This window comes from Mesoplodon bidens, assembly GCF_964165515.1.
Source record: "Mesoplodon bidens genome assembly, chromosome: 14".
Lineage (NCBI taxonomy): Eukaryota > Metazoa > Chordata > Mammalia > Artiodactyla > Ziphiidae > Mesoplodon > Mesoplodon bidens.
In genome coordinates this window covers 69,114,277-69,140,384 of record NC_138170.1, presented here as the reverse complement: position 1 = coordinate 69,140,384, position 26,108 = coordinate 69,114,277, and the positions used below count along the sequence as shown (strand labels likewise).

The 26,108-nt window shown below is 41.7% G+C and overlaps 1 protein-coding gene across 11 annotated transcripts in view; it reads right to left on the bottom strand.

The window, feature by feature from the left end:
• Nucleotides 1–26,108, bottom strand: part of DTNB (dystrobrevin beta) — a 283,356-nt gene that overhangs the window by 236,140 nt on the left and 21,108 nt on the right. The window contains exon 2 of one of the 11 annotated variants that reach the window (XM_081253615.1): nt 16,277–16,583. The exons of 9 other annotated variants lie outside the window; for them this stretch is intronic. The gene's annotated coding sequence lies outside the window, so the exon portion shown is untranslated. Of the gene's footprint in view, nt 1–15,739; nt 15,910–16,276; nt 16,584–26,108 lie in introns of those variants that run through there. One more of the 11 variants, XM_081253614.1, reaches the window with a different exon arrangement.

The window sequence follows — 26,108 nt, the reverse complement described above, 5'->3', positions numbered from 1 at the left end:
CATGGTGACTGTAGTTGATAATACTCTACTGTATATTTGAAATTTGCTAAGAGAGTAGATCTTAAACCACCACCACCACACACAAAAAAGAATGAGCTAATTAACTTAATTGCAGTAATCACTGCACAATGTATACATTTATCAAATTATGTTGTACACTTTAAACATATACAATTTTGTCATTATAGCTCAAAAAAGCTGGGGGAAAACTTTAACAGTATATTTGAACACCTTTCCATGTCACTGAATACTCTTCAAAACCACAATTTTGAATGACAGAATGGAATTTTATCACGATCATTCATCCAAGCCTTGACTGTTGACAATTATTTCCAACTATCTACTACTGTGAACAATGCAACAATAAACATCTTTAAAGTAAAATTTAAAAAACGAAGAAGAACCAGAGTACAGCTTTAGTCTACAAAATGAAAGAAGACGAGAGTCCTAGCTATGAGAATGTAAGCAGTTTCTTCCATCTGAAAGGAGCTGAAACTGTTAGGTTCCTAGAAAAGATTATTTCATGACCTAAGCCCAAGGCCAAACTGAAAAAATGCACGATCCATGAAAGGAAAAATTGATAAGCTGCAACTTATCAAAATTAACTGCTCTGCAAAAGATACTATGAACAGAATGAAAAGACAAGCCCCAGAGTGAAAGAAATACTTTCAAAACACATATCTGATGAAGAACTTGTATTCAAATCATGAAACGAACTCTTAAAACTCAACAATAAGAAAACAGCCCAATTTTAAAATGATCAGGGCTTCCATGGTGGTGCAGTGGTTAAGAATCCGTCTGCCAATGCAGGGGACACGGGTTTGAGCCCTGGTGCGGGAAGATCCCACATGCCGCGGAGCAACTAAGCCAGAGTGCCACAACTATTGAGACCGTGCTCTAGAGCCCGCGAGCCACAACTACTCAGCCTGAGTGCCACAACTACTGAAGCCCACGCACCTAGAGCCCGTGCTCCGCAACAAGAGAAGCCACCACAATGAGAAGCCCGTGCACCCCAACGAAGAGTAGCCCCCGCTAGCCGCAACTAGAGAAAACCTGTGCGCAGCAACGAAGAGTCAACTCAGCTAAAAAATAAATAAAATAAATAAATTTAATGATCAAAAGATCTGAACAGATACCTTACCAAAGAAATTATACGGATGGTAAGCATATGAAAAGAGGTTCAACTGCATTTGTTATTAGGAAATTACAAAGTAAAACAACAAGATACCACTATACACCTATTAGAATGGCTAAAATCCAAAAAACTGTCAATAGCAAATGATGACAAGAATGTAGAGCAACAGGAACTCTCACCCATTGCTAGTGGGAATGCACAGACAGCCTGGCTGGAAAACGGTTCTGCAGTCTCTTACAAAACTAATCATAGTCCTACCATACAATTCAGTAATTGCACTAGGTATTTAACCAACTAAGTGGAAAATGTATATTCACACAAAACTTGCACCCAAATGTTTATATCAGCTTTATTCACAACTGCCAAATACTGAAAGCAACCAAGATGCCCTTCAATAGGTGAACAGATAAACAAACTACTACTTTCATAAATGGAATATTGTTCAGCAGTAATAAATAAGCTATCAAGCCATGAAAAAACTTGAAGCTTAAATGCGTATTGCTAAGTGAAAAAAGCCAGTCTGAAAAGGCTACACACTATATGATTCCAATTTTATGACCTTCTAGAAAAAACAAAACAATACAAATGGTAAAATGATCAGTGGTTGCCAGAGATTTGGGAAGAAGGGAAGAGGAATGACTAGGTGAGGCACAGGGGAATTTTTAGGGTGATAAAACTTCCGTATGATACTGTAATGGTGGACACTGACACTATACATTTGTGAAAACCAAAAGAAAATTACAACACAGAGTGAACCTTAATGTATGTAAAAAAAAATTTTTTTTAATCCTTTAGGAAGTCAGAGAACCCCAGAGTGAAATGGAGAATTAACAAAACAATCTAACTGTATTACAAATATATGAAACAACCTCACTGAACAGGGTGGGGGGAAAGTATAGTAACCTAAGTAACTCTGGAAGTGAACAGTGTCTGTTAAAACTAAAGGCAAAATAAAATATATATAAGTACTGTACTCTGGTTTCCCACAGGTTATGGGCCAAGAACTCTAATACTGCTATGCATGTATGCATAACTGAACAATTAAGTAAACAGATGGCAGATGGTGAAGTGTGAGGTTACAGATAAGCAAGGTGAGAAGCTATAATGATCCAGGTGGTAATGGAATGGATTACAATTGGAGACATCAGTATACATTCATGTTTAACTCAATATAGATATATGGATAGTTACATATAAAAGCATTTGTAGGTATGTGTATATGCATTAGTATACACATATACATGTCCTTGCTCTGTCAACTGAGAGGGCCTAGAAACAAAAGTATCCCAAAGCAATCAGCACATTTAGTGGCCAAATTTTTGTTTATAATACCATTCTTCAATAAAAGGAACTAGGGCTCCTCCGAGAAAAGCCTGAGGCAAGAAATATACACAATGAGCCTGGATCATCTTGTAGTATAGAAAGTAAAGAAGTCCTGGGAGGAAAAAAACCATATGATAGGGGTATATCAAAGGGACACAGAGGCTAACTGAAAGAGCTCCCAATGGCCAAAGTTGGAAAAATTTCAGCAACAAAAGAAAGTAGTATTAAATATCCTTAAGTTGATACTGATACATGAGAATGAAGAATCGACAAATATCCTGTACAGAAAAATTCCAAATAATTTACATGGAGACTCTGCCCTGAAGAAGGTGGAACATAACTCCTCCCTCCTTAAGTGTGAGCTGCACACAGTGACTTCCTTCCAAAGAGGTGAAGGGGGAGGGGGAAATAACTTGACAGTGGAGGAACCTGATAAACACTACCTCAGGCTAGGTGATCAAGTACAACAACAGTGATAAATTTTGTTGACAGCATGGACCCTTGACACGATGTGATGAAAATGGCATTTTACCTCTGTGGTCTTCCTCCCCAAAACCCATAAACCCAGTCTAATCATGAGGAAAACATCAGGCAAATCTCAATTGAGGGAAAATTTACAAAATACCTGACCAATACTCCTCAAAAGTGTCAAGTTTCATCAAAAACTTGACCAGAAAAAGCCAAGAAACTGACAAACCCAACAGAAGTCTAAGGAGATGACAATTAAATGTAATGTGGTATCCTAGATGGGATTCTGGAACAGAAAAAGGCCATTAGGTAAACACTGAAGGAAACCTGAAGAAAGTATGGATTTTAGTTAATAATAATGTATCATCACTGGTTCATTAACTGCAAGAAATGAACCATACTAATGTAAGATGCTAATAACAGAGGGAACAGGGTGTAGGATACATATAGAAACTATTATTGTGCAATTTTTCAGTAAATCTAAAACTGTTCTAAAAAAGTAAAGTTCACTTTTTTAAAGACAATACAATTACATATTTCTTCTCCTTTATTCTCAGAACTGACTTAAAAAACAATTGCTTTTTAATACAATATAGATAAAACAATACCTATAAAATTGTACTGTTGGGCCTGTAACATACAGAATTCTTTAATAAGACATAATCTTAAATGTCTCTGTACCTAACCACAGTGCTTTAAAATAAGCAAAAATTGATAGAACTGAAAGGAGAAAGAGACAAATCCACTTACACTTGGAGACTTCAACACTCTTCTATGATCAATACACGTAGAAAGTCAAGATGAACATGGAAGGACTCAACTTCACCATCAGCCAACTAGATCTAATTGACATTTGTGGAACAACCCACCCAATAATGACAAAATACAAATTCTTTACAAGTGCACATAAAACATGCATCACTAAATTCAGAAAAGCAAAGTCCTCTGGAGATGGAAGAAGAATAATGTGACTGCAGAGGAATACCAACTCTATTAGCTATGATTTATTTATTAGGCTGGGTTCTGGGTACACTGTATTATTCTTTATGCTTTATATGCCCTATTTCATAATAAAATTTTAAGTCATTAGAGTATATTCTCTGGTAAACCTTTCCTTTAGTGGTCTGGAGGGTTAAAGAGGCAGGTCTCCATACATTTTATTATTAAAATGGACTACACCAAAAACCATAACCTCTGAACTTTTATCGAAATATACAGAAACGCTCACAAACTCCATAATTTGGTACAATATTTATTATTTCAAAGCCTCAGCAATGTCTCTACAAGTATCCCTAGAGTATTTGCTAACAAAGGATGGATTTTTAGTTTGTCACCAAACTAAAATTGTTATTTTTGTCTATGTATTATTTCAGCCAGTTTTACTAAAACAGGAAGAAGAAAAGTTTATGGCTTTTTGTCTTTTACTCCTGAAGTAAGAAATCTCCAAAGAAACTTCCAAAAATATATCATTAAGTTAATAAAAATTTAAGACATTAATCAGGGACCTCTCTGGTAGTCCAGTGGTAAAGAATCCACCTTCCAATGCAGGGGGCGTGGGTTTGATCCCTGGTCGGGGAACTAAGATCCCACATGCCACGGGGAAACTAAGCCCGTGCGCCTCACCTAGAGCCCAACTGCCGCAAACTACAGAGCCCACACGCTCTGGAGCCCGCGTGCCACAACTAGAGAGAAACCCTTGAGCCACAACTACAGAGAAATCTGCACGCCACAACGAAGAGCCCGCATGCTGCAACCAAGACCCGACGCAGGCAAAAAAAAAAAAAACGATATTAATTAGCACACAGCTATAATCATCACTGAAAAAAGCTCAGTAAGTTTGTCTTCATATTCGGAATACTTCATTTTAAAATATCTCAGCTGACCATATTAGCCTCATACTATCATTAAGCAAATACCTTAAGGCACAATACACTCAATGGTATATATAAACCCATACATCAAATAGTATTTTTAACAATGTTAAGGGTTTTTTTTAGTGATTCTCCTTTTCAATCTGCTTAGACCATTATTGTTTTGTACTTTGCATTTCACTGAAAACAAGCTCATAATATAAATAGAAGTACCAGCTCCGCTTGTTTCCTGCTGTTCATGTGTCCTTGCATTAGCACTTCAGTCTTCAGTTGAATCTGAAACTTCAATCCGCAGATTCTTTGCAGGAATCTTTTTAAGCCCTTTGTCTATTCATTCAGCAAGCTTCATTTCATGCAAATCAGATAATACAATCTGAAAGACCCCTAAACCAGGTAGAGGTTAACTGTAATATGTCCAAATAGAATGTAAGCAAACAAATAAGGAGGCTCACACTGTCGGCCCCTCCAGGTTGTGGTGTGCCCATGATCCTCCCTTCAGGTTACCTCACTTTCCGTACCTGATGTATATCATCAGACATACAGACGGAGTAACGTGACAAACTATGATTTAAATATTAGTAAAGTTAATTGCCCCTTTTTTTTCTTGTTATACCCTGCCTAGAAGATCATTTTGCACACCTCCCACTTTGGAAACCATTACTCTTAAAAAAAACTAGAATGAAAAGATGAGACTGTGCTAGGCTTGAGGAGCAAATAAGGAATGTGAATGGCAGAATCAGATGAGGAAATTTAGAGCCTAAGTGGTTAGTTAATTTGGCCTAACATTCCAAAGCTAGTAATTCGTGGAGTAGGCAACCAATCTGACAATAAAGCCTATTCTCTTTCCACTGTGCCACATCACCCCCTCCAAGGCAAACACGAGGACTCCAGGACTGAGGAAAGAATACAGGTCCCCAAGCCCTGGTGCTGCGCAGACCTTAGGTCACAGTTAAACAGGGTCAGGAGGCTAGTGCAGCAAAACGTCTGGACCCTCATTAGCCCTGTCAGGGAAGCAATGTGTTCCAGAGCTAGACTAAGTCTGCAGGTATAAATTAAGTAAATCCCACAGTAAAGACTAAAGGAAAGAAAGCAGGCTCTAGAAATGTTTCCAGAAAGTCTCTATACTACACCTAAGTGTTAAGTATCCCTCACTTCCCTTGAATCTTTTTGTTAATGTCTTAACTTCCAGCTCTCAGTTACTTCAAAGCATCTAGGTATCAAAACTTCTTGTGTAAGTTCATTTTCTGCCAGCAAAACTCCTGTCAGTTTTTCTCTGGATGCTCCTTAAATTAAGAAGTCAGAGATCACTGTGCTTGTCACTAACAAGTTCTTAACTGGAACTAATCAAACTTCCCTATAAGAGAACTAACTTCCTTGCTTATTTCAGGAAAATTCTCAACTATCCTTCCCCTAATACTTCTTTTCTTTTCTCTTCTCTTTCAGATTAAGAAAAAAAAAAAAAAAAAAGCCAGTGAAAGTAAACGTTGGTAAAGCCCTAGAGACTGAGTTTTTTGGTTTGTTTGTTTGATTTTACAAATCTGAAAAAGTTCTCTAGGTTCCAATAAAAAATACTCAGTGACTGCACTCCATTACTACAGAGCTCTGAATAGCAAATATAACCTCCCAGGGCTGTGGTAACTGGTGTTTTCGATTTTTTGGCCATGACTGGCAGCCTGCGGGATCTTAGTTCCCCAACCAGGGATCAAACCCAGGCTCCCTGCAGTGGAAGCACATAGTCCTAACCAGGAATCCCCTGTGGTAACTGTTAAATAAATTACGTAAAGCATTTAGCACAATGCCTGGCACAAAATAAGAGCCTAATAAATGTTAGCTGCCATTATTATTATTATTATTATTATTATTATTATTATTATTATTATTATTATTATTATTGATATTATTATGTAACTACCCTCTTGAATGATGCCTAGACTAGAATTCTATTGGCAAGACTCTTTTTTCTTAATTTACAGTTTTTCTGATTTATTTAAAAGTATAAAAATATAGACCTGGAAGAGGAGAAAATACTTTTTTATCAATCATTTACAACATTTTAAATCTGGAATAGAGGGACTTCCCTGGTGATGCAGTGGTTAAGAATCTGCCTGCCAATGCAGGGGACACGGGTTCGAGCCCTGGTCCGGGAGGATCCCACATGCCGCGGAGCAACTACGGCCGTGCGCCACAACTGCTGAGCCTGTGCTCTAGAGCCCACGAGCCACAAATACTGAGACCGTGTGCCACAACTACTGAAGCTCACGCGCCTAGAGCCCGTGCTCCGCAACGAGATGCCACCGCAACGAGAAGCCCGCGCACCGCAATGAAGAGCAGCCCCCGCTCGCCGCAACTAGAGAAAGCCCGCGCGCAGCAACAAAGACCCAACGCAGCCAAAAAAAAAAAAAAATCTGGAATAGAGAAAGGGTTTTAACAAAATTGAAAGGCGGTAAAAGAGCTAGAAATGCCGTGTGCCCAAGGACACATACTACTGGCACACATACCAGTAGTTTATTCCTAGTACACATTCTAAAAGACATGCATGTGTACACAAAGAGACGTGACAAGAATACTCATAGCAGCATTATTTGTCGTAACAAATAAAATCAGAACACACTAATTGCCAATCCACAGGAAAACATAAAACTGTGATATAGCCCAATACCAGAATCCTATTCAGTGAAGAAAATAAATGCACTAGAGCTACATATATCCATATGGAGAAGTTTCACAATACTGAGAGAAAAAAAAATAAAGTTATAAAAAGATATAATTAATACTGTTAATATAAAGGGTTTTTTAATGCAAAACAATATACATTTTAGGGCCACTTACATATGTAATAAAAGTATGAAAATATGTACAAGAATGAAAAGCATCAAATGCAGAATAGTGGTTCCCTCAGAAGGGGAGGAGAATACAACTGGGAAGCAGTAGGGGTTAACTTTAAAAGGAGCCTAGTGTCTTAAGTTAAGTGGTGTGTACACAGGTATTCACAATTTTTATTCTCTATACCTTTTTGAGGGCCAATATTTCACAATATTTAAAAAGTTAAAGGAAAATAAACTCAAGGTCCAAGCAACATAGTTTACTCCGGAGCCCACATGCTTAACCATGACACTATTTATTCTATTTTTGTTTGTGCAGTTAAAAAAGGTTTAGTCATTTTAAGAAACTGCTCAAGAACATGCAAAACGTCACACCAGTAAAAAGCAATGAAGTACCTGACTAAAGGAAAATTTTCACACAAATCATATTGGAGACACAAAGCGGTCATATCACCACACTCAGGAATCATGAGGGTAAGCCAAAAAACCAAAACCCAAGTTGAACTTGGAACATAAAAGTCTTGTTTAGAGAGAGCATGTAGAAAGAATATGGGCTTTGAAGTTGGACCTGGTTCAAATATCACTCCTGTCACTGATTGGCTGTGTGGCCCTAAACAAGTTCTAACTTCTCTGAGCTCAATTTCCTCACCCAAACACTGGAGATACCATACCTAGCTTCCACAGTGGTAAAGATTACAGTGTAGACATTATCTATGAAAATCTCTTGAATACAGTAGCCTCACACTAAATAACAGTTGTTATTACTTGCAGAAGAAAGTCTCTCTCTGGCAAGAGGAGACAGAGCAAGCAGAGATAAAAATTAAAAGGAGGGAGTAAAGCGTCTAGAAAAAGAAGCCAGGAAGAAAAGAAGCTTGAATGGTTAGGGACTGAAAAAGTCCTTATAGAGTCCCTAAAGTTACTCCCGCCCCCCCAAATTTTTTTTTTACTGTACACTATTTGATTATAGTGAAGCTTAGTTACAGAAATATTTGGTCCAACCTGATTATTGCTGAAATGCCATAATATATAGCATATATATATATATAACATTATAATATATAGCTTATACATAATATTGTTAATATACAAAAATTCAAGATCAAAATGTGTTTTCTTTAAAAGTTCATTTTTTGGTTGTTAAAAATGTATTAACAAGTAAATCAAATACAATATATCTGTTTCTCTCAGTTATCTGCAACTCAGAAAGGTCTGTCCTACTCACATTAAAGAGAAATCAATGATAATTTCAACAAATGCCAAAAAGCAATAAAATTCAACACCCACTAAATATATAAACCAAGAATAGAAGGAAACTTTCTTAAATTGACAAAAGACACCTACCAGAAACCTTTAGTAAGTATCATATCTAACAGTGAAACACTGGGAGCATTCCCATTCAGGAAAAAGACTAAAATGCCCATTATCATCACTGCTATTCAACTTTTGCACTGGAGGGTCTAGGCATTGCAATAACACAGAAAACAAGATAAGTGGTATCAAGTTTAGAAAAAAGCCTGGTCAATTAAGTCTTCTAGTCAAAGCAGCCCAATAAGTAAACACTTCGATGCATCCCCTCTGCTCCAAATACATAGTAATAGATATGTTTAAATATATTTTTTAAGTTACTAAAAAGGCTCAAAAACAAGACAACCCTTCACTTGGATCAGAAACAGAAGATACACAAAACTGTGAGCAGGACTGAAGCTACAGGTGCTGGACTCTGAGTCTAGAAGCAGGTGTATACTTCCTTCAGGGCAACAGTGACACAGAATGAAGGAGGTGGAGAAACAGGAGACATCTGAGCCAGATTCACTGCTTAAAGCCAAGGATGAGGGTAGAGCTGAAAGGAAGTGAAGAAGTACTGCTGTCAGTCTCTGCCTAGAACTATGGTTTATGTGGTGCTCTGGGCTCTGAAAAGTGAGAAGATAAAAACACAGCCTCATGACCAGGAAATGAACCAAGACATTCACACACTCTGTGAGTGGATCTAAAATAGCCCCAATTACCTCAAAGAGCAGGACCCTGACCATTATCATATCTGACTTCTTGACTAGAGTCCAGTCAATCAGTGGAAGCACGTGAAATATCACCACACAGAGAAGGGTGAGCACAGAAATAAGAGAAACAAAAGCAAAAGTACTCACCCTCAAATAAGTCTGTAACTCAAAACTTCAAAACATATAAAGAGGGCTTCCCTGGTGGCGCAGTGGTTGAGAGTCCGCCTGCCGATGCAGGGGACACAGGTTCGTGCCCCAGTCTGGGAAGATCCCACATGCCGCGGAGCGGCTGGGCCCGTGAGCCATGGCCACTGAGCCTGCGCGTCTGGAGCCTGTGCTCCGCAACGGGAGAGGCCACAACAGTGAGAGCCCGCGTACCGCCAAAAAAAAAAAAAACATATAAAGAAGTATAATGCTAAGAAAGACAGCCAACAAAAGCAACAATTAGAATATAAATTCATACCAGATGCGGTTTAATTTTACAGAACAGTCTAAGATTTTTTTTTTAAGTACATTTAGGGTGCTAGGATATACAATTTTAAAATTATTAGGAATGCAAAATTGGACAGGCAGTTTCTTACAAAGCTAAAGATACCTTTACCATACGATCCTGCAATCACGCTCCTAGGTATTTACCCAAGAAAGCTGAAAACGTATGTCCACACAAAAACCTGCACATGAATATTTATAGAAGCTTACTCATAACTGCCAAAAACTGGAAGTATCCAAGATGTCCTTCAATAGATGAATGGATAAACAAACTGTGGTACTTTCATACGATGAAATATTATTCAGCAATAAAAAGAAATGAGCTATCAAGCCAAAAAAAGACACAGAGGAAACGTAAAGGCATAATGCTAAGTGAAAGAGACCAGTCTGAAAGCCTAGAATACTGCATAATCCAAACCATATGACATTCTGGAAAAGGCAAAACTATAGACACAAGGCTTCCCTGGTGGCACAGTGGTTAAGAACCCACCTGCCAATGCAGGGGACACAGGTTTGAGCCCTGGTTCGGGAAGATTCCACATGCCGCGGAGCAACTAAGCCCATGCGCCACAACTACTGAGCCAGCGCTCTAGAGCCTACGAGCCACAACTACTGAGCCCACGGGCCACAACTACTGAAGCCCACGCGCCTAGAGCCCGTGCTCCGCAACAAGAGAAGCCACCGCAATGAGAAGCCCGCGCACCACCACCAAGTGTAGCCCCCGCTTGCCACAACTAGAGAAAAGCCCGCGCGCAGCAACAAAGACCCAATGCAGCCAAAAATAAAAATAAATTTGTTTTAAAAAACCAAAAACTATAGACACAGTAAAATGATCAGTTGTTATCAGGAGCTCAGCAGGAGGGAGGGGGGAATGAATGGGTGGAATACAGGGGATTTTAGAGCAACAAAATTATTCTGCATGATACTGCAATGACATTACATGAAATGTCATGTGATAACATTTTGCATTTGTCAAAACCCATAGAACTGTACAACACAAAGAGCAGAAGCCTAATATAAACCATGAACTTAAGTTAATAATAACGTATCAATATATATTCATCAGTTGTAACAAATGTACCACACTAATGCAAGATGTTAATAACGGGAAAGTGCCCCTGAAGAAGAGGGGGTTTATAGGAACTCTCTGTACTATCCACCCATTTTGGTCATATTCAGTTATGTACATAATTTTTTTTAGTATCATGGACAGTTCCACTTCTGGGTATATACACAAAAGAGTTGAAAGCAGGGATTTGAACAGATATTTGCACACCCATGTTCATAGCGGCATTATTCACAATAGCCAAAAGACAGAAGCAACCCAAGTGTCCATTGATGGATGAATGAATAAGCAAACATAATGTATGCATACAACAGAATAGTATTCAGCCTTAAAAAATAAGGAAATCCTGGGAATTCCCTGGAGGTCCAGTGGTTAGGACTTGGCGTTTTCAATGCCAAGCGCCTGGGTTCAATCCCTAGTCAGGGAACTAAGATTCCACAAGCCTCGAGGCGGGGTCAAAAAAAAAAAAAAAAAAAAAGGAAATCCTGACACATGTTACAATATAGATGAACTCTGAAGACATTATGCTAAATGAAATAAGCCAGACACAAAAGGACAAATACTGTATGATTCCACTTATAGGAGGTGCTGAGAGTAGGCAACTTCACAGAGACAGAAAGCAGAATGGTGGTTGCCAGGGGCTGGAGGGAGAAAAGAATGGGGAATCAGTGTTTAATGGATACAGAGTTTCAGTTGAGAAACATAAAAATGTTCTGGAAATGGATAGTGATGTTTATACAACAATGTAAATGTACTTAATGCCACAGAACTGTACAATTAAAAATGGTTATAATAGTAAATTTTATGTTGTGTATATTTTGCCACAATAAAAGAAATGAGGAAAAGTGCTGAAAAACTGCTTTTCCAAATTGAAAAATACATATATCACTTCATTTCACCATATAGAAATTCCACACAGAAAGCAAAACTTCTTTTTTAATTTTAGAAGAAAATACAGATATACAGAATTCATACCCTGGGGTAGAGAAAATTTACTTAAACCAGACAGAAACCAATAGTTAATTTAGTGTAAAATTTTCCATAAATATAACATTAAAATGTAAAACTTGTATACAACTAAAGACATTGTTAACAAAAGGAAAAGGCAAGCCTCAGACTGGCAGGATGCTTTGGCAACACATAAATCCAGCAATGAATTAGTATCCAAAGTAACCTAACTGTCCCACAGTTAGTGAAGGATACATAAACAGTGATTTAAGTCTACAACTGAACACTACTCAGCTTTTAAAAATAAATGAACCAGATCCACAAGTGGCAACATGGTTAAACCTCCATCAATTAATTTAAAGCATGCACCACTTTGATCCAGCAATTCTACTTTTCATTCACTGCAGCAATGGTGAAATGGCAAACAGCTTTAATGGCCATTAATGAGGAGAGGATTAAATAAACTACAGTACAATATATACTATGTATGGTATTGTGTAGTAGTCAAGAAGAACCAGGTAGATCTTTATGTTCCATCATGGAAAGATCTCAGACATTCTGTTAGGAAAAAGTTGCAGACCAATGTCTACAGTATCATGTATGTCATTAATGTGGGCATTGGAGGAAACCCTATATATAGATGAAAATGCTTACAGAAAGGTCTGGAAGGATCACAACAAACTGATAACTGTCGTTTTGGTGGAGAAGGGAGTGGGTCAAGGGGCCTTGTATTCTGTCTGTACTGTTTGAGCATTTACTAAGAGAGTGTGCATTCATGAGCCATTTGCAGAGCTGCAGTACACAGCCCCAGACTGCACAATACAACTCCAGGAGCTGCCATTCACAGGCATTCCGATGTGAATGGCATCCCCTAAAATTGGGCAGTATGCTTCCTGCACTAGACGCCACAGCCCTGATACTTGTACAACTAGAAATAAATAAAATGAGAGGTGATGAGAGTATTTACTGCAAACCAGCATGAGGGAGTTTCTACGGTGATGTAAATTTCTATATCTTGATTGGGATAGTGGTTACAAAGTACAGACAGTCCCCAACTTACAATGGTTTGACTTTAGATGGTGCGAAAGCAATACACATTCAGTAGAAACTGTACTGCAAATCTGAATTTTGATCCTTTCCCTGGCTAGCAATATGCAGTATGATACTCTCCCGTGATGCTGGGCAGCCGCAATGAGCCACAGCTCCTGGTCAGTCACAAGAGTAAACAACTGAGATACTTACAACCATTCTGTTTTTCACTTTCAGTACGGTATTCAATAAATTACATGAGACATTCAACACTTTATTATAAAATAGGCATAGTGTTAGATGGTTTTGCCCAACTGTAGGCTAACGTAAGTGTTCTGAGAATGTTTAAGGTAGGCTAGCCTAAGCTATGATGTTCGGTAGATTGGGTGTAGTAAATGCATTTTCAACTTACCATACTTTCAACTTACAGTGGGTTTATCAGACATAACCCTACTAGACCAGCTCTGCACAGGACATCTGTGCAGACATCAGTAAAGTTGATTTCGAAATAAATGTAAATTAAATATATAAATAAATAAAATACAATATCACTGAGAAAACCTAGAACAAGGCATCCAAAATTACAGGACCTAGGCATCCCAAAATAAGAACTAGTAGACACCTGCTGGTTGCACTCTTAAGTACACAGTCATAAAACTAAAGAGAAATTAACTTAGTTCTTCAAGGCTTACTATACAATGCCAAATTTGAATTAATATTTTATTTTTATACAAGGAAATGTAGGTCCTGAGAGATTTATACTAAAGATATAAAACAAGTGGTAATTTGGCATTCTATTGGTTTTAAATCTGATTTCTTAACTAAGTAGAAATTTTGTCTCGCACACATAGTGGACATTCAAAAGCCTTGCCAACACTACCTTGACTACACAACCCCCTTCAAAAGTAATTCCACTTATGTACGATAAAAATTCTCACAGAACTCATAAAAGGTCAAGTTTTCATTTGGCAGACAAAGTAACCCAACAGGCACTGCAACCCAGGCAACTGAAACAGCAGCCTGGAGCTCGAGAGTCCAGAAATCCAACTAAGGCACAAAAAAAGGCAGAATCCCAGCCCTTACAGAAAAGCAGAGATACATCCTCTTATGACAGATCTAAGATCCAAGAACCAAGATAAAAATGAAAAAGTGTTTTCTAGACAAAAGTACTCTCCTTCCTCAAGTGATAGAAAAGGGCCAGAACGGGATGATTTGAAGCAACGGCCCAAGGAGTAAGCTCCTGGCAGCCAACATGCAATAAAGATGTGAAAGTGGCAGCATGACCACAAGATACGACAACTCCAGCACCTTAGCCATCACTTTAAATGCCCAGACCTAAGAACCTGGGTTACCTCACACGGCAAAAAAAAAAAGAAAGAGAGAGAGAGAGAACCTGAGGAACAAGGGAAGTCCATTCAGCCATCCCTAACACCAGATTTATCAATAGTGCTCTGTGTAAAATAGAGCATAGAGCAAAACCTTCATTCAGGCAATACGTAGGTATCTAGTGCCTGCTGTGGGTCAAGCACTGTTCTTGTCACTGAGAATTTAGCAGTTAATAGTCATGGAGCTTCATTCTACTTGGGAAGAAAGGTAACTTCTTTTCTCTTTCCAATTTCCATTTCCCTTCTCTCTCTTTAAATGTTACGCAGAAGTTCCTTCAAAACTCTCCCAAGTACCTCCCACAAGCTTCTTTGACCCTCCTGCTTTAATTCTCAAAGCAAGCAATTTTATGGCTCCAATTTCCCAATATTGGGGAAAAGAGACCTAAAGTGAATGAGACAAAATTCAATGTTGCTTTGTACTTCATACGCATACCTTTACAACCAAATTGCCAGCACTTAAATAGCAAATGATGGTTGTGTTTTACACAATTTTGCGGCCCCAGTGCTGACCACGGTTCTCTACCCAAGGTACCTAACCAATAAACGTTTGCTGAGGCTGCTGGAAGGTCTCCCTAATCCCAAGGCCTGACACAGTAATTTAACGGCAAGCATTCGTTAGCTGCATCCTTCCTCCTCTCAGGACACCTTCCTTTAACGGGTGACCTCGGTGCACAGGTTCACTGATAGGTGCCTCGGGAAATAGTGTTTTGAGGTGATGTGAAATAAATTCCCTTCCCTCTGCCAGGGCCTGCCTGCCTCACCTGCCCTCTGCCAGGACCTGCCTCCTTCGCCCCCTTAAACACCTAAGGCAGAGCCTCCTCCCTGCAAGCCGGGCACGGGCAGCATCAGCCCTGCGCCCGCAACCCGGCTCCGCGCCCTGCGGCCACAGCGCGCTCGGGACCCCGGAACCCCCTCAGCGGCCCGGGGCTCAGAGCCCGGCGGCGGCGGCCCGGAGCTCCGCTCCATCCCCCGCGCTCGCCCCTCCAGGTCCGGGCGCGCGGCGCCGTCTCCCCTCACAGCGCGCGCTGTGCAGCGGCCCCGGCTCCCCGCGCGCCGTCTCCGCCGCTCCCGGCCCTGCACCCCCGCAGGCTCCCGAGGTGAGGGCGCTGCGCCGGCTCCTTCCCGCTTCTCGCGGGCGCGAGGCTCTGGCACCGCGCTCCTCTCCCGCAGCCTGCGGCGGCCGCCACAAACCCCCACCGTACTCACTTCCCGACCGGAGCTGGGGGCGTCGAAAAGCTCTCCGGCGGCCGCAGCGTCCTCCGCCTCCTCCGCCTCCTCCGGCCCGGCCTCAGAGGCTGAGGCGGTGGCGGCACCCGCTCAGGCCCCGGAGCCGCCCCCGCGGCGAACGTTCTCAGGCACCCGGCTCGCGCCGCTTCCCCGCCCGGCACGCGCAGCGAGCCCGCCCCCGGTGCGAGGGCGCGAGGGCGCGGGGGCGCGAGGGCGCAGGGCGGGGGCCGGGCACGCGCCGCCTGCGCGAGCGCGCGGCTGGGGGCGGAGCTTCCGCCGCGCCGAGGAGGGGGCGGGCCAGCGGGCCGAGTTCCCCTCGAGGCCCGCCCCCTGCGGCCGGGTTCCGGGCGGGCGGAGTAAACTTGCCCCCTGCGGGCTTTTCCCGTGAGCCAGCTGCGGGCGGCGGAGTTGCGTTCCAACTCCACAGGTATGTGCCCCACCGGCTGGATGCTCGGCCCGACGTGACTACAAGGTAAAGAATGCAAAGAACCACCCCCATGAATCATTCATCCGCACCTCGAGCAAGAGACCCTGCCCTGAGTGATTTTTCCGTGTTAATTCAGCTCAGCAACCGTTAACTGAGCACCGACTCCGTGCCTAGCGCTGTAGCACTGTACCAGGTGCTGTGTGGGTACACCGTCAAGGTCCCTGGTCTCCAGGAGCGCGTAACTTAGTGGAAAAGCGGCCGTGTAAACAAGCAGGTCTGGTGATCCGTGCAAAGCCAAGCCACTGTGAGATGCTGTGGGAGGGCAGAGGAGGAAAAGATTACTTCCGCTTGGAGAATGCAGAGGGATTCCTGGAAGAGGCGGCATTTGTGTTCAGCCTGCAAGGAAGGAAAAGAGAGAAATCCTAGGAGAAAAAAAAGGGAGGGCATCAAAAGCTAGGTAAACAGCTTGGGCAAAGGAACAGAGAGTGACCAAGGTTTACCATCTCAGCATCAGCTTTTTTGTTTTAATATCCGTTTTGATAGAATCCTTTCCAAACTATATGAAACAGGAGATGATGCCAAATGAGGAACAGCAAAGCTTTTTTTTTTAACGGCTCAAAGGATCATTTTCTCAACTTTATTTAAGGCTCAAGACAGCAGTGTCCTTTAAGGACTTTTGATATGTTAGTGAAGGCTGGAAATCCCTAAGCTAAGAGAGCCCAGGCCCCTGTGCTTTGAGTCTGGTTTTTCACTGCTTTTTAGCACCTTATGGTAAGGCAGATCGTACCACCTTCTGCTGCTGTCTGTCTGCCTGCCTGTCTTTAGGACATCCTCTTCCTCCTCCCCTTATCTTCCTATTTTTAAACCCCTGTGGTGAAGGAAATGCTGATAACCAACTTTGTTAAGTGAGAGTAAACAGGTTACTCAAAAAAACTGGCATCACCTATCATTTATGAATTTTGTGACTATTTTGCATGCTTAGAAGACTTTTTCACTTGTATGCAGGGTCTTAACTATGTTTTGAATATGTTAAGATACTCAGAATACAGGTAAAAGACACGTTGTTTATTCACTTACTACTCATTGAGCACCAGCTGTGTGGGAGGCATTGAAAGGGTAAAACACTGATCCTGTCCTTTGGAGAAAAGAGGTGTAAATGATGTAAAACAATATGTAAATATGGTTTGTTCTGTTTGCTCTACTGACTGAAACCAAAGTAATTTCAATATGTGGACTAGCCATTCTGGGAATTAACCACTTTAAATGTATTCATATTAGCATCTCTCCATCTCGGTTCTGTTTTTCATCGCCTCACACATCCTCAGAAAACTTCTTTCAAACATATTGCAGTCATCACTCTCACTCCCAAAGTTACCAACTTCTTTTGCCTACCTGTCCTTTTCCTTCACCATCTATTCATGTTCAAGCTTTTCCTGTCCTAAAGAAAAAGGAGGAAACCTCTGTCATTCTAGATCATGCTCCAGTTACTATTCCCTCCTGGTCTTTTAAGACCAAAGTCTTAAAAGTAGTTTACACTCATCTCTGCCAACTCAGCCCCCTCTCACTCCCCGACCCATAGCTGTGTAGCTTCTGTCCCCCACATCGCTGCACTGCTCTCAGTCAGTAAGCGCTGGCTTCATCCTAAATGCCCCAGGCCATTTCTGAGTCCTCTATTACTAGAGCTCTTGGTGGCATTTGACGACACAGAGCTCTCCACTCTTTTTGACACCCCCTTGGCCTTCACAACGGGACTCATCTCCTAACCCCTCTGACCACTCCTCCGTCTACAAGGTTCTGTTCTCAGCTTTCATCGCACCCAGTGCATTCTCCCTGAGCCGTTGCATCCACCCTGTCTTCATCTGCCACATATATCGGCAACTCCCAAGTGCATTATCTAGCTCAGACCACTCATCTGAGTTCCATGTACACACAGCCCACTAGACTTCTCCACCTGGATGTCCTAGAGACCCCTGAAGTTCTACTTGTCTAAAACCGTTGGACCCTTGGTTGCCCAGCACCTGGGAGTCATCCTTCATTCTTTACCCACGCCCACCCCCGCCACACCCAACAATCCCATTGATTCTCCTCAAACATAAATCTACACTCTGTCCCTCTTAGCTCCTCTTACCTAGGCTAATGCAATACCCTTTTATCTTGTCTCCCTCCTGTAGTCTTGTTCCTTCTGATCCATATTCCATACCGCATGTCAGAATTGTTTTTTTTTAATTTGCCACTTGTGGTGTCACATAAGACCTTCCATCTATCTAGCCCTTGTCCACTCCATCTCTTGTCTCTTCCTACACATCCCCCATCCAAACTCCTGAAATGTTCCTACTTTCCCTTGCCTCCATACCTTTGTGCTTGTTTCTCTCTCTTTGGACTGTCATCTGAATACAAGCAAAGAAGTTCCAACATATATGTAGCCAAATTTCCACATATGACGAAACTATAATCTAAGAAACTTTCTTGAAATAAGAAAATATAAACCTACAAAATGAAAGGACTCACATGTACTTGGGGAAATGACCACAGAATGATCAATTTTGAGAGCTAGCCTCTTAAAACTATTAGACAGGGACTTCCCTGGCAGTCCAGTGGTTAAGACTCCGTGCTTCCAATGCAGGGGGCACGGGTTCAATCCCTGATCAGGGAACTAAGATCCCACATGCCATGTGGTATGGCCAAAATTTTTAAAAATAAAAAAATAGGACTTCCCTGGTGGCACAGTGGTTAAGAATCTGCCTGCCAATGCAGGGGACATGGGTTCGAGCCCTGGTCTGGGAAGATCCCACATGCCGCGGAGCAACTAAGCCCGTGCGCCACAACTACTGAGCCTGCACTCTAGAGCCAGCGAGCCACAACTACTGAGCCCACAGCCGCAACTACTGAAGCCCGTGTGCCTAGAGCCCGTGCTCCACAACAAGAGAAGCCACCACAATGAGAAGCCCCTGCACTGCAACGAAGAGTAGCCCCCGCTCGCCGCAACTAGAGAAAGCCCACGCGCAGCAACGAAGACCCAGAGCAGCCAAAAATAAATAAATAAAATAAATAAATTTTAAAAATAAAATAAAATTAAAACTATTAGACAGGGCTTCCCTGGTGGCGCAGTGGTTGAGAGTCCGCCTGCCGATGCAGGGGACACGGGTTCGTGCCCCGATCCGGGAAGATCCCACGTGCCGCGGAGAGGCTAGGCCCGTGAGCCATGGCCACTGAGCCTGCGCATCCGGAGCCTGTGCTCCGCAACGGGAGAGGCCACAACAGTGAGAGGCCCGCATACCGCAAAATAAATAAATAAATAAATAAATAAATAAACTATTAGACACAAAATAACAATGATAATCATCAAGGCCTCCATATAAAAAGTTCAAGTTATTTAAAAGTGTAAGAAAATTAGGCTGCAGTACATTGAAGATGACTGTATTTTCTGTATCACTTCTTTTGATCCAGGTTGGCCTAAGCAAATTGCTTGACCAATAGAATATGTGATGTTTTGAGACTTCCAGGCCTAGGTCATAAGAAGTCTTGAAGAGTCCACCTGGGTCTTTGGGAACACTTGCCCTTGAAGCCTCGAGCCACTATGTAAAATATCTAACTCCCTGTGGAGAGGTTCTGAGACTACATGGAGAGGGAGAGGGGTCTACCTGATCCTAGCTGATATGAGAGAAGTCATCATGAATTCTCTGTATCAGTCCAGCCATCAGCTGAATACCACTGAGTGGTTCCAGTTGAAGCCACGTAGAACAGAAGAATCACCCAGCCAAATCCTACCCGAATTCCTGACCCCAAATGTTGTGAAATTATAATCAAAATGGTTATTTATGCCATTCCTTTTAGGGTAGTTTGTTATGGAGTCTGGTAACCAAAATATTTGGCATCAGACTTCTTAAGAGCAAATCAAGGTTATAGTGATGCAGCATTTTCAGCATTTTCTAAAAACTCAAGGAAAGAAAATACACGCTAAGGATTTTATATTCATCCATCCATGCTGTTTTTCAAGCATCAAAAGCTATAGGAAATGGGCTTCCCTGGTGGGGCGCAGTGGTTAGGAGTCTGCCTGCCGATGCAGGGGACACAGGGTCGTGCCCCAGTCCGCGAAGATCCCACATGCTGCGGAGCAGCTAGGCCCGTGAGCCATGGCCGCTAAGCCTGTGCATCCGGAGCCTGTGCTCCACAATGGGAGACACCACAACAGTGAGAGGCCCGCGTACCACACACACAAAAAAAAAAAGCTATAGGAAAAAAAAACTTTTTAAAATGCGAGAACTCAGTACTGTGCACGTTAAGCCCCTTCTAAGTAGCTACTAGAGCAGGGGTCAGCAAATTTTTTTGTAAAGCCCCAGATTGTAAATATTTTGAGTTTGCAGGCTTATTCAACCCTGCCATTGTAGCACCAAAGCAGCCATAAATAATATGCAAATAAGTGATTTAAGAAAATAATATATCGATACAATGACCAAATGGGGGTTTTATATTAATTTGCTAGAATTACCATAACAAAGTACCACAGACTGACCTAAAGAACAGAAACCTAAAAAAAAAAAAAAAAAAAAGAACAGAAACCTATTGCCTCAGAGTTCTAGAGGGTAGAAGTCCAAGATCAAGGTGTCAGCAGGGTTGATTTCTTCTGAGGCCTCTCTTCTTGGCTTGTAGATGGCCATCTTCTCCCTGTGTCCTCACATGGTTTTCCCTTTGTACTGTGACTGTCTGTATCCTAATCTCCTCTTCTTATAAGGACACCAGTCATATTAGAGTAGGGCCCACCCTAATGACATCATTTTAACTTAATTATCTTTTTAAAAACTTTATCTCCAAATATAGTCACATTCTGCAGTACTGCTAAGGACTTCAACAACCTAAATGTAAAAACTAAAACAACAAAACGCTTAGAAGAAAACATAAATGTAAATCTTCATTACCTTGAGTTTGACAAACCCTTCTTAGATAGAATACCACAAGCACAAATGACAAAAGGTAAAAAAATTGGATTTTTCTCAAAATTAAAAACTTTTGTGTCTCAAAGGACACCATAAAAAAAGTGTAAAGACAGCCTACAGAATGGGATTAAATATTTCTAAATAATATATATGATAAGGGACTTGTAACCAGAATATTTAAACAATATAACAATCATAAAACAACCCAACTGAAAATTGGGGAAAGGATTTGAGCAGACATTTCTTCAGAGAAAATATATAAATGGTAAAGAAGCACTTGTAAAGATGTTCAACATGATTAGCTATTAGTGGAATGTAAATCAAAGACACAGTGAGGGACTTCCCTGGTGGCAGAGTGGTTAAGAATCTGCCTGCCAATGCAGGGGACATGGGTTCGAGCCCTGGTCTGGGAAGATCCCACATGCCACGGAGCAACTAAGCCCGTGCGCCACAGCTACTGAGCATGTGCTCTAGAGCCTGCGAGCCACAACTACTGAGCCTGTGTGCTGCAACTACTGAAGCCTGTGCACCTAGAACCCGTGCTCCGCAACAAGAGAAGCCACCGCGATGAGAAGCCCGCGCACCGCAATGAAGAGTAACCACCCTCCCCGCTCGACGCAACGTGCAGCAACGAAGACCCAATGCAGCCATAAATAAATAAATAATTTTTAAAAATAGATAAGCAGGGCCTCCCTGGTGGCGCAGTGGTTGAGAGTCCGCCTGCTGATGCAGGGGATACGGGTTCGTGCCCCGGTCTGGGAGGATCCCATATGCCGCGGAGCGGCTGGGCCCGTGAGCCATGGCCTCTGGGCCTGCGCGTCCGGAGCCTGTGCTCCGCAACGGGAGAGGCCACAACAGTGAGAGGCCCGCATACCGCAAAAAGAAAAAAAAAAAAAAAAAAAAAAAAAAAAAAAAAAAAAAAAAAAAAAAATAGATAAGCAACAAAGCATATCTATTAAAAAAAAGAAAAAAGATACAATGAGATACTACTTCACCTCCACTAAGATGGCTGTAATCAAAATCAGACAATAACAAGTTTTGGTGAGGATGTGGAGAAACTGGAACCTTGATGCATTGCTGATAGGAATGTTAACGGTGCAATTGCCCTGGAAAACAGCTTGGCATTTCCTCAAAATGTTAAGCATAAAGTTATCATATGACCCAGCACTTCTACTTCTAGGTATATACCCAAGAGACTTGAATATATATGCCCATACAAAAACCTATACACACATGTACATCAGGTCTTACTCCTCCTAACAGTCACAAAGTGAAAGCAACCCCCAAATCCATCAACTGATACATGCATGAACAAAATATGGTAAATCCATTCATACAGTGGCATATTATTCAGCAAAAAAAAAGAATGGAGTACATGCTATAACATGGATGAACCTTGAAAACATTATGCCCAGTGAAAGAAGCCAGTCACAGAAGACCACATATTACACAATTCTATATATGTGAAATGTCCAGAATAGGCAAGACCATAGAGAGAGACAGTAGATTAGTGGTTGCCAGAGGCTGGAGGGGTTGAGGGATTGGGAAAGGACTGATACTGTGTATAGGGTTACTTTTTTTTTTAAGTGGATTGATTGATTGATTGTGGCTGCAATGCACAGCATGTGGTTCCCTGACCAGGGATCGAACCCACATGCCCTGCATTGGAAGTACAGAGTCTTAACCACTGGATTGCCAGGGCAGTCCCTGGGGTTACTTTCTGAAGTGATGAAAATGTTCTAAAGTTGATTGTGGTGACAGTTACACAACTCCGTGAATATACTGAAACCCACTGAACTGTACACTTTAAATAGATGGATTGAAAGTGAATTCTGTCTCAATAAATCTGGTTCTTTGAAAAAAGAGAGCTATAAAAGAATCTTGAAAGACACAAAAGTATACTTGAACAAGACATCCCTTGGTTTTGGTTAAAATATCTCAACATAGTCAAGATGACAGTTCCCCTTATGTTAACTTATAAATTTAATATGCTCCTGCAAAAAATATAAACAAGTTTTTATATAGCTAGACAAATTGATACCAAAGTTCATATGGAAAACGAAACACTCAAGAATAGCTAGTAAAACACTGAAAATTAAGAGTTATAAGAGGTAACTAGTCCCAGCAAATACTAAAACATACTGCAGAGTGAAAACAGTGTGGTTCTGACACATGACGAGGTGGACCAGTGTAACTGAATGAAAGGTACAGAAATCAATCCAACTACGTATAAAAATCCAGTATATGATAAGCAGTCAAATGGCTGCAGCAAAGAAGGGCTTTCTAAAAAATGGTGTTGGGACAACTGGACAGACCTACACAGCCTCACTCTGCTGGTGGGGTTACAGGGAGACAAGTATTACTAGAGGGAAGGAAAAATAGTACAACCCCTGTCAGGAGGTGTTTGGCAACATCTACTGAAACATTTGTACATTTACCTTTCAAGCTAGCATTCCCACTTCTAGGAATTTAAAGATGATATCTCCAAAAATAATAGGTACCCTTACATATGTAAGCTTCTTCATTGTACCTGGTGTGTGTGTGTGTATAATGTTACATATATTTTTGCGTGTCTCAAATACCATATTTTAAAAAGATAAAGGGAAAGAGTTTGTGTCTCTGTGTGTGTTGTACTCTCTAAATAAAAGAATGGAAGACTATAAACCAAAATATTAGCAGAGGTGATCTCTGGGTGGTAGGATTAGGAGTGATTTTCATTTTCTTTGTTTATATTTTCAAAATGTCTTAAATGAATGTGTACTTTTTTGAAAACAGGAAAACATATTTTTAAACATCAATGCTAGAACCTGTCCCATTTTCATCCTGTCTTAATTTCCATGATGATAAATGATTCGGGGAGGAGGCACGCAGTGGAATCTCCAAGGTCGTTTGTTACACCAAGTCCAGCCAGGTAGTGAGCTGACCGTAGCAGGAATACATCTGCAGAAGGACGTACAGGACTGTGGAGGAGGATACCTGCCAGCTAGGGTCGGCATAGGCAACAGGAAGGTGGTATCAATTCAAAGAAAATGATGTCATGAACCTGAAACTAGCCTTTGAAGTCATGAGTTCACTGTCTTGCCCCCATCCCCCACCAAAACCCCCAATATCATGCAGATAAGAATACTAGAAACTGGGGATATATGTATACCTATGGCTGATTCACTTTGTGATACAGCAGAAACGAACACACCATCGTAAAGCAATTATACTCCAATAAAGATGTGAAAAAAAGAAAAGAATACTAGAAACAAAATATCACAATCTCATCCTTATATCAAATTACAGTAAATTGACACCATAATGTGTGTCATTCTGTTCTGGCACTTACAGATTACATAAAAGGACTGGAAAGGATCCAATAGAGAGTAATTAAAATGACAAGCTGAAAGCGTGTCCTTTACATAATGGCAAGCAAAAACCAAACTCTGGCCTTCAGAGGGAGATAAGAGTTTAGGGCTTCCCTGGTGGCACAGTGGTTAAGAATCCTCCTGCCAATGCAGGGAACATGGGTTCGATCTCTGGTCCAGGAAGATCCTATATGCCGCGGAGCAACTAAGCCCACGTGCCACAATGCAGGCCCTAGAGCCCGCAAGCCACAACTACTGAGCCCGTGCGCCTAGAGCCCGTGCTCCACAACAAGAGAAGCCATTGCAATGAGAAGCCTGCGCACCACAATGAAGAGTAGCCCCTGCTCGCCACAACTAGAGAAAGCCCACGTGCAGCAACGAAGACCCAACACAGCCAAAAATAAAGAAATAATTTTTTTTTTAAAGTTCAGATGTGATATGCCTAAGGTGTGCATAGCTGGAATACATATGCAGTCACCAAATCTTAGAATACCAGCAGTACAGGGTAGCTGGTAGTGACTGAAAGAGGCAGATTTGAAAGAAATACATAGGAACTGCTATTTTGCACGGTGAGTAGCAATGAAGAAATCCTTTCCCCCAGAGGCTGACTCGCTGGTTCTCAGTCTTGTCCACTGTGGTATGAAGGTGACACAGAAGACAAATTGGGAGACTCTGGTTGGGGATGGGATGACCAGGAGGAGAGGCAGTGCTGGAACAGGGCTGTCCATACTCTCCATAGTATCCTGGGGATTCTGAGAGTCTGTGACAAATTGCATGGAAAACCTTTATGAAGGAAACTTTCTAAGATTTACATCATGGATGCAGTACTGTTTTTCAACAAAACTGTCCTTCTGGGTCATGATGAAGATTGTACTGGACTGGATAGTCCACTGTGGTATTTTCTGTGTGCTTATGATCACAGACCTCATCCATTCTGCCATACTGTGGAAGCTCAGGAGGCCAGAGGCTAAATGACACCCCGCAAAAGATCCTCAAGAATTACCCCAAGAAGGCAACCCAGAGGACACAGTATCCGAAATCTCCTAGGTTTTGCTAGTTCACCAAAGGCTAATTATTTATGTGGTGTTTTCAGATACCCCAAAGATCAACAAATTCTGGGTTAACTAAACTTTCTAAATTGTCTCAAGTTTAGTCACTTCAGCTGTTCTCAATCTGGCTACATCCCAATCACCTGGTATGTTTTTGAGATAATACCTACATCTGGGACCCACCCTAGGTGAACTTTTTTAAAGTGTCCCCAAGTGATATAACATGTAGCCAAAGTAGAGAACAACTGAGCTTCTCTACATGTTAAAGTTAATTATTTGAGAGGTTCTGGCTGCAGGAAGAGTGCAAAGGGCATTGGCCAACAAGCCAGGGTGGAAGAAAAAAGGCGATTCTGCCAGCTCGCTTGTGCCCTCACGTGCCGGAATACTGTCCAAGCTCTTGCTGCATGGGTGATGGGGTTGGGGGAGGCTGAGCTGCTTTACGTTCCAGAATGTTACCAGACAGCCTCAGACATTGGAAATACAAGTTTCTCGGGTCCCTGCATTCATGTGAAGGAGGAAAGAGAAGAGAACTATGTGTTCCCCTTTCTCTTCTAGGCCCCAATTCTGTGCCCTCCCTAGAACCGGAGA